A 9,169-nucleotide genomic window follows, 5' to 3' on the forward strand; every position below is an offset into this window, starting at 1 on the left:
AAATGGTGTTGTATTCATTGGCAGGTTCACACTGAACGAAAATGTAAATGCAACATGCTACAATTTCAATGATTTTATTGAGTTGCAGTTAATATAAGTAAATCAGTCAATTGAAATACATTCATTTCACCCTAATCTATGGATTTAATATGACTGGGAATACAAATATGCATCTGTTGGTCACAGATACCTTCAAAATAAAAGGTTGGGGTGTGGATCAGAAAACCAGTCAGTATCTGGTGTGACCACCGCTTGCCTCATGCAGCACAACACATCTCCTTTGGATAGAGTTGATCAGGCTGTTGATTGTGGCCTGTGGAATGCTGTCCCACTACTCTTTAATGGCTGTGCGAAGTTGCTGGATATTGGCAGGAACTTGAACACGCTGCCGTACACATCGATCTAGAGCATCCCAAACATGCTCAATGGGTGACATGTGTGGTGAGTATGCAGGCCTTGGAAGAACTGAGAAATGTTCAACTTCCAGGAACTGTGTACAGAGCCTTGCGGCATGGGGCCGAGCATTATCATGCTGAAAGATGAGTTGATGACGGCGGATGAATGTCACGACAATGGGCCTGAAGATCTCGTCACGGTATCTCTGTACATTCAAATTGCCATCGGTAAAAGCACCTTGTCCGTAGCTTATGCCTGCCCATACTATAACCACACCGCCACCATGGGGCACTCTGTTCACAATGTTGACATTAGCAAACCGCTCGCCCACACACAACGCTGTAAACGCTGACTGTAATCTTCCTGGAACAGTTGAAACCGGGCTTCATCCATGAAGAGCACACTTCTCCCGCATGCTAGGGGCCATGGAATTTGCTCACTATAGTCGGTTAGGACGCCAAACTGCAGTCATGTCAAGACCCTGGTGAGGACGATGAGCACTCAGATAAGCTATCCTGTGAAGGTTTCTGACAGTTTGTGCAGAAATTCTTTGATTATGCAAATCAAGTTTCATCAGCTGTTTGGGTGGCTGGTCACAGATAATCCTGCTGGTGAAGAAGCTGGAAGTGGATCTTCTGGGCTGGTGTGGTTACATGTGGTCTGAGGCCGGTTTGCCGTGCTGACAAATTCTCTAAAATGAAGTTGGAGACGGCTTATGGTAGAGAAAATAACATTTAAATCTCTGGCAACAGCTCTGGTGGACATTCCTGCAGTCAGCATTCCAATTGTATGCTCCCTCAAAACTTGAGGGATCTGTGGCATTGTGTTGTGTGACAAAACTGCACACTTTAGAGTGGCCTCTTATTGTCTCCAGTGTGTTATGATCATGCTGTTTAATCAGTTTATGTCAGCGATTGGGTGCAGAGATGTAGCGGAGTCAGGCACAGGACACAGGTTTTGAGCAACACAACAGAGTTTACTCAAAAAGCCAAGCAAAAATTCCAAATAGGAACATACATACACACTAGCACATAAAACAACCACTTAAGACACCAACAATCACGGACAGAACAGAAATGTATGCCAGAGGGTTAAATAAGGAGCATGATATGGGAATTGAAACCAGGTGTGATTAATACAGACAAAACAAAACGAAACTGAAACATGGATTGGTGGTGACTAGAAAGCCGGTGACGTCGACCGCCGATCACCACCCGAACAAGGAGAAGGGCGGACTTAGGCGGAAGTCGTGACAGTTTATTTGATATGCCACACCTGTCAGGTGGATGGATTATCTTGGCAAAGGAGAAATGCTCACTAACAGGGATGTAAGCAAATTTGTGCACAAAATTTCTGGGATCTTTTATTTCAGCAAATGAAACATGGGAACAACGCATTACATGTTGAGTTTATATTTTTGCTCAGTATACATGTGAAGAAGTCCCAAAAAGGTTTTAAGTAGCATGTTTGAATATCATTTAAATACATTTAAAAGTACACATAAAACAAGTCCAAAAAGTTTAAGTAACACGTTTGTAACAGAACTTTGAATAGAACAGCTTTGAGCATACTGGCAGTGTTAAACATTATTACTCATTAATCATTATTAATCATTTTTCCTATCATCTCTTTTCCTCTTTGTGAGCTGGTGAAGAGATCAGGCTGGTAAATGGCACTAGTCACTGCTGTGGAGTGGAGATTCTTTACAAGGCCCAGTGGGGAAGAGTGTGTGGTCAGAAGTGGGACGTAAACAATGCCCATGTGGTGTGTGGCCAGCTGGGCTGTGGGAGGGCTGTGAGTGTCCAAAGTAGTGTCCACTTAGGTCAGGGTAGTGGTGGCAGGCCAACTTGGCTGGATGATGTTGGGTGTAAAGGCAGTGAGAGCTCTCCTCACAGAATGCTCACATGGAGGATTGAAAACACCATGACAGTTTACATGTTCATGTTCTTTTACCTGAGTTGTCTGCTCAGGTAAAAGTCCCTCTGTGTTGCTATTGTGGTAAATACCTTGATTATACTTGTGTCAACTTGCCATTGATTTAGTTGAATATTATACTGTAAGTCTTCCATTTCCTCCTTAATTTTCTTCTATCATTCCTAGTTAAACCTAATAGAAGACTGGTCAATAGGAGTGACCTCTGCTCTGGGAGACTGGAGGTCTATCAAACTGGTTACTGCCGAACCGTGTGTAATGACGTGTGGGACTTGAATGACGCTCCTGTGGTTTGCAGACAGCTTGGCTGTGGGAGAGCTGATATTGCCCCAGAGAGGGCTTACTTTGGTCAGGGCAGTGGACCCATCTGGCAGGATGATGTTGGCTGCTCTGGCAGTGAGTGCTCCATCACACAGTGCCCACACACAGGAGGAGGAACACATAACTGTTGTCATAGTAACGACGCAGGTGTTATTTGTTCAGGTAAGGGAGTCTCTTTTCCTTGTCTATACATGAGTTGTATCAGGATTTGGTTTGAATTGTGCATATAGGTCTCATCATAGCCAAAATTAAAAAAAAATCATATTACTGTAGTATTATAGCCTGCTCTGTCACCCAGTGGAGAGTTGACCGTTGCACAAATAATCTTAACCCAGGTCATACTTGGTGCTACAGTATGTGACCCGATGCGGGCAGCCTAGAACAGATTATGTGTCTAATACAGTATGAAGACCAGCAGATACAGTGCCTTCAGAAAGTATTCATACCCCTTGACTTATTCCACGTTGTTGTGTTACAGCCTGAACAAAAACAAATATTAAATATACTTTTTCTCTCACACATCTACACCCATCTAGCCCAAAATGACAAAGTGAAAACGTGTTTTTAGAAATGTTTCAAATATTTAGGAAATTAAATACAGAAATGTCTCATTTAAATAAGTATTCACACCCCTGAGTCAATACATGTTAAAATCACCTTTGGCAGCGATGAGTCTTTTTGGGTAAATCTTGAAGAGCTTTGCACGCCTGGATTGTACAATATTAGCATATTATTAGTATTTTTAAATCTTTGAGCTCTTTCAATTTGGTTGTTGATCATTGCTAGACAGCCATTTTCAAGTCTTGCCATTGATTTTCAAGCCGGTATAAGTCAAAACTGTAACTAGGCCACTCAGGAACATTCAATGTCATTTTGGTAAGCAACTTCAGTGTATATTTTACCTTGTGTTTTTGGTTATTGTTCTGCTAAAAGATGAATTTGTCCCCCAGTGTCTATTGGAAAGCAGATTGAACCAGGTTTCGTCTAAGATTTTTACCATTACCTAACTCTATTTCATTATTTTTGTTCCCCTAGAAGATTCCCTAGTCTTTGCCGATGACAAGCATACCCATAACACACAGGAGGTTGGTGCACCTTAATTGGGGAGGACTGGCTCGTGGTAATGGCTGGAGTGGAAAGAGTGGAATGGCATCAAGCACATCAAACACATGGTTTCCATGTGTTTGATGCCATTCCATTTGCTTGGTTCCAGATATTTATAATGAGCTGTCCTCCCCTCAGCAGCCTCCACATCCATAACATGATGCAGCCAGTGTTACTCAGTGACGTTTTGTGTTGGATTTGCCCAAAACATAACACTTTGTATTCAGGAAATAAAGTTAATTTATTTTCCACATTTTTTGCAGTTTTACTTTAGTGCCCTATTGCAAACATGATGCATTTTATTTTGTACAGGCTTCATTCTTTTCACTCTGTCATTTAAGTTAGTATTGTAGAGTAACTACTATGTTGTTGATCCATCCTCAGTTTTCTCCTATCACAGGCATTAAACAATGTAACTGTTTTAAAGTCACGCTTGGCCTCATGGTGAAATCGCTGAGCGGTTTCCTTCCTCTCCGGCAACTGAGTTAGGAAGGACGCCTGTATCTTTTTAGTGACTTGGTGTAATGATACACTCCCTGGTCTTTGTGGTTCAATCTGTGTTTGAAATTCACTGCTTGAATGAGGGACCTTATAGATAATTGTATGTGCGGGGTACAGAGATGAAGTAGTCATTCAAAAATGATGTCAAACACTATTATTACACACAGAATACAACTAAGTATGGCTTGCCAAAACAAACGGGCTGAATACTTATTGTTTCAAGCAGTGGCGACCCATCATTCAGGGCAGGTGGTGGGGCTTGCCTAAATATAATTTTTTGGGAGGGCTTGCCTATTTTGTATGTTATTTTGACATTAATAGTGTCACACATCCAAAATGCAGGTGTTTCAGCATAGCTCAGTGCTTTCTGGGGTGTTGTAGTGGGCAAGCAGAAAATAGGAACGTTGTGCCGTGATTGGATCAGTGTTCTATCATTCATGGGGACCTTACGCAATCGCCAATCACATTATGGCCTTTCTCTTGCATTTCAAAGATGATGGTACAAATGTGTTTTTTAAAAACGCATTGGTTTTTACTTTGTATTACCTTTTATCAGATCTAATGTGTTATATTCTCCTAAATTCCTTTCACATTTCCACAAACTTCAAAGTGTTTCCTTTCAAAAGGTATCAAGAATATGCATAAACATGCTTCAGGTCCTGAGCTACAGGCAGTTAGATTTGGACATTTAATTTTAGGCAAAAAAAAGTAAAAAAAGGGGCGGATCTTTAAGAGTTCCTTAGAAAGGGTAGACATCCAACATTTCAGCCCTTTGAGTCCTGCCATAGAGTTACAGTTGAAGTCGAAGTTTACATACACCTTAGCCAAATACATTTAAACTCAGTTTTTCACAATTCCTGACATTTAGTCCTAGTAAAAATCCCCTGTTTTATGTCAGTTAGGATCACCACTTTTTTTTAAGAATGTGAAATGTCAGAATAATAGTAGAGAAAAATATTTATTTCAGCTTTTATTTCTTTCATCACATTCCCAGTGGGTCAGAAGTTTACATACTCTCAATTAGTATTTGGTAGCATTGCCTTTAAATTGTTTAACTTGGGTCAAACGTTTTGGGTAGCCTTCCACAAGCTTCCCACAATAAGTTGGGTGAATTTTGGCCAATTCCTCCTGACAGAGCTGGTTTAACTGAGTCATGTTTGTAGGCCTCCTTGCACGCACAAGCTTTTTCAGTTCTGCCCACAAATGTTCTTTAGGATTGAGGTCGGGGCTTTGTGATGGCCACTCCAATACCTCGACTTTATTGTCCTTAAGCCATTTTGCCACAACTTTGGAAGTATGCTTGGGGTCATTGTTCATTTGGAAGAGCCATTTGCGACCAAGCAAAGGGGCACTACGTTTTAAGGTAGGTCTTGAAATAGATCCACAAGTACACCTCTAATTGACTGAAATTATGTCAATTAGCCTATCAGAAGTGTCTAAAGCCATGACATAATTTTCTGGAATTTTCCAAGCTGTTTAAAGGCACAGTCAACTTAGTGTATGTAAACTTCTGACCCACTGGAATTGTGATTACAGTGAATTTGTCACGCCCTTACCATAGATAGCTTTTAGGGAGAACAGGGAGAACACTGTAAGAATGGCCCATGTTCTGAATTCTGTCGCTGTACATTTCAAAAGTGTTGAACAAATAGTTATATTGACTACGTCCATCGGTGCTCGCTCATTAACCTCTTAATCGAAGTTACGTATTGCCTCTTATCCTCTTGTTGTCCCCTAATGCCTTAGTTTGTACGTCTCAATTGTCAGTAAAAAACATTTTGTTTAAGTGAGTCAGCCATATCAGCTATAGTTTTTTTTAAAGGCAGTAAATGAGGCTGAATGAATTGTTTCTCTGCCAGATAAGGCTCCGCTGAAAGCCAGGTGTAGCAGTGGTAACGTGTTGCGACTGCTGTTGGGACTCTGCTGTTGGGACAGCTTTATGTAGGCCCTAACCGTTTGTGGGCACCTCTTGTCACTGATATAGTGCAATTAATGTATTGTTAATGTGTTGTGTAGTGGCTTTGCTGGCATGCATCCCACATTCTTTTTGTTTGCCCCAACTGAGATGTACATGCTAAAATCACCACTGGTGATCAAGACATTTCAGCTTTTCATTTTTAATTAATTTGTAAAAAAAACGTTAAAAATATAATTATGCGGTATTGTTTGTAGTCCAGTGACACAAAATGTCCATTTTAATCAATTTTAAAATAAGGTTAAAACACAACAAAATGTGGAAAAAGACAAGGAGTGTGAATACTTTCTGATGGCACCCCAGGTTGTGGTTACTGTTGTCTGACTAAACTGTATGTCTTTGACCAACAGGTGTTGTCATGCAGAAGCCTTCACTCTCCACAGACCAATCATATACTTCCTTCTTGCATGAAGAGGAGGTTCAACTCACCTGCACTCTCCCATCCCGTATCCTCTGTAATGCTGTGGAGTTCATCTTCTATCTGAATGGAGACTCCATCATGACTGTGACCGTTGGATCCTCACAGCCCAGGGCTACTTTAACAAAGTTTAAGATGGATGCTTCACACCAGGGCAGTTACCGCTGTCTCTACAGAACCCTCTCCAACAGCCAAGCCATCAGCTCCCCTTACAGCAACGTTACTAAAGGTGAGGTGGCAGTTGGGAAACAAGTGTTCCCTAATCTACAGTACCAGTCAAAAGTTTGGACACACCTACTCATTCAAAGGTATTTCTTTATTTTTACTATTTTCTACATTGTAGAATAATAGCGAAGAAATCAAAACTGTGAAATAACACAAATGGAATCATGTAGTAACTAAAAAAAAGTGTTAAATTACTACATGATTCCATGTATTATTTCATAGTTTAATGTCTTCACTATTATTCTACAATGTATAAAAAAGAAAAATGAAAGAAAAACCATTGAATGAGTAGGTGTGTCCAAACTTTTGACTCGTACTGTATATCTATATATTTAAGATGCATATCATTGATAGAGACCAGAGACTGATTACCTTGTCCATCACACACACATTTATCAGTTACAAGGTGTGAATATGGAATCACATGACTTTCAAATTGCTGTTTACTTTCTTCCCAGATGTCCTGCTACAGCCCAACATCTCTCTCAGTCCTCCAAATGGAGGGATGTTTTGGGAACCTCAGGGGCCAGAGCTGATCAGGGGCCACAGTTTCTCCATCACCTGCTCCATTCAGCCACAGTATCCTGGAGGCCTCTTCAATCTGGACTTCACTGGGTCCAACAGGACTGAAACTAAGCCAGCAGTCAACCACTCTGCCTCCTTTCACCTCCCCGTTTCCAGAGTATAACAACCAGGGGAACTACAGTTGTGTTTATAAAGTTCATGTCTCCACACTAGTGGTTAGAGCGTTGGACTAGTAACCGAAAGGTTGCAAGTTCATATCCCCGAGCTGACAAGGTACAAATCTGTCGTTCTGCCCCTGAACAGGCAGTTAACCCACTGTTCTTAGGCTGTCATTGAAAATAGGAATTTGTTCTTAACTGACTTGCCTAGTTAAATAAATGTTAAAAAAATTAAAAATTCCATTCCACCTAAGACAGAGTTGCTGACAGTCAGCATTCGAGGTAAAATACGTTTTAGTTTCATGTTTTCTAGTGCATTACCATGAAGGCCATATGTAAGGATTGTGAGTAGAAAAAAATATAGATATTATCAGTCCTATCATTCTTGCAATATTTGTTTAAGACCAATGTTTTACATTGCAGAAGAATTTGATAGCTATTCGAATTATAAAATGTGGTCGTCTGAAAGATGTTGAATATGGTGTTTCTCTCCATAGCATCCATCGTCCCCATTATTGCCTCTGGTGCAATATGTGGGCTACTGCTCCTCCTCCTGCTGCTCATTCCTTGTCTAGTCTGGAGGAAGATAAGCAGCAGAGAGCAGTCTATTATGATAAACCTGAGAGAAAGTAAGATCTAGCCCCTCTAAACAGGATTCAGGTTCGGGTTGCAAAATACCCAGGTTTTCAAGAACACTCAGTTGGAAGATTCCTGAAAATCAGGAAGGATTCATCAGGAAATATGGAATCCTCCAACCAGGATATCATGAAAACCTGGACATTTTGATTACTGGAATTGTTCAACCCTAATTTTGTTATGGTTTTGTACTGTTTATGATATCTATTCCTGCATATATTCACTGATGTTATTTATATGAATTAAACTGATCAATCCCAACACTGTGGTTGCAGCGATGGAGGGAAATGATGAAGAGGACTATGTCAACGTAGAAACCTTTGTCAACAAGAGAAAAGATGCGATGCAGAAAAAGGATGTGATGCAGAAATGTATATGAAAAAGGAGTTGCTTACCACTAAAAATAATGAGTAAGTCATGTATTGTTCCTACCTTCTTGCCCTTTGTGCTGTTGTCTATGCCCAATCATGTGTGTACCCTGTTTTGTGCTGCTACCATGTTGTGCTCCTGCCATGTTGTGTTGCTACCATGCTGTGTTGTCATGTGTTGCTGCCATGCTATGTTGTTGTCTTAGGTCTCTCTTTATGTAGTGTTGTGTTGTCTCTCTTGTCGTGATGTGTGTTTTGTCTTGTATTTCTATTTAATTTTTAATCCCAGGCCCCCGTCCCCGCAGGAGGCCTTTTGCCTTTTGGTAGGCCGTCATTGTAAATATTAATTTGTTCTTAACTGACTTGCCAAGTTAAATAAATGTTAAATATAGTTATAGTTGTATATATTAAAGGATAACATGTGCCAAGATCCTGACCAAGATCCTGTATTCATCCTCAGGAATGCTCCAGGATCCATGAACAAGTGTGGAAACAACCAAGGTGAAGGGCCAGAGGCAAGTGAGGAAGATGAGGCCGACTATGAAAATGCAGATATCTTCACAGAGAGGGATTTTGCTGAAGACATCTACGATGAAGACAGTGAGTCTTT

General features: G+C 40.7%; 1 pseudogene; it reads left to right on the forward strand.

Annotated features, from left to right (window-relative positions):
• The first annotated feature begins 511 nt into the window (after nt 1-511).
• LOC149979355 (scavenger receptor cysteine-rich domain-containing protein DMBT1-like) lies at nt 512-7,661 on the forward strand (annotated as a pseudogene).
• Nucleotides 7,662-9,169: the final 1,508 nt, after the last annotated feature.

The sequence above is a fragment of the Oncorhynchus mykiss genome, chromosome 12, assembly GCF_057628025.1.
Source record: "Oncorhynchus mykiss isolate SJ-2025 chromosome 12, ASM5762802v1, whole genome shotgun sequence".
In the NCBI taxonomy this organism is placed as follows: Eukaryota; Metazoa; Chordata; class Actinopteri; order Salmoniformes; family Salmonidae; genus Oncorhynchus; species Oncorhynchus mykiss.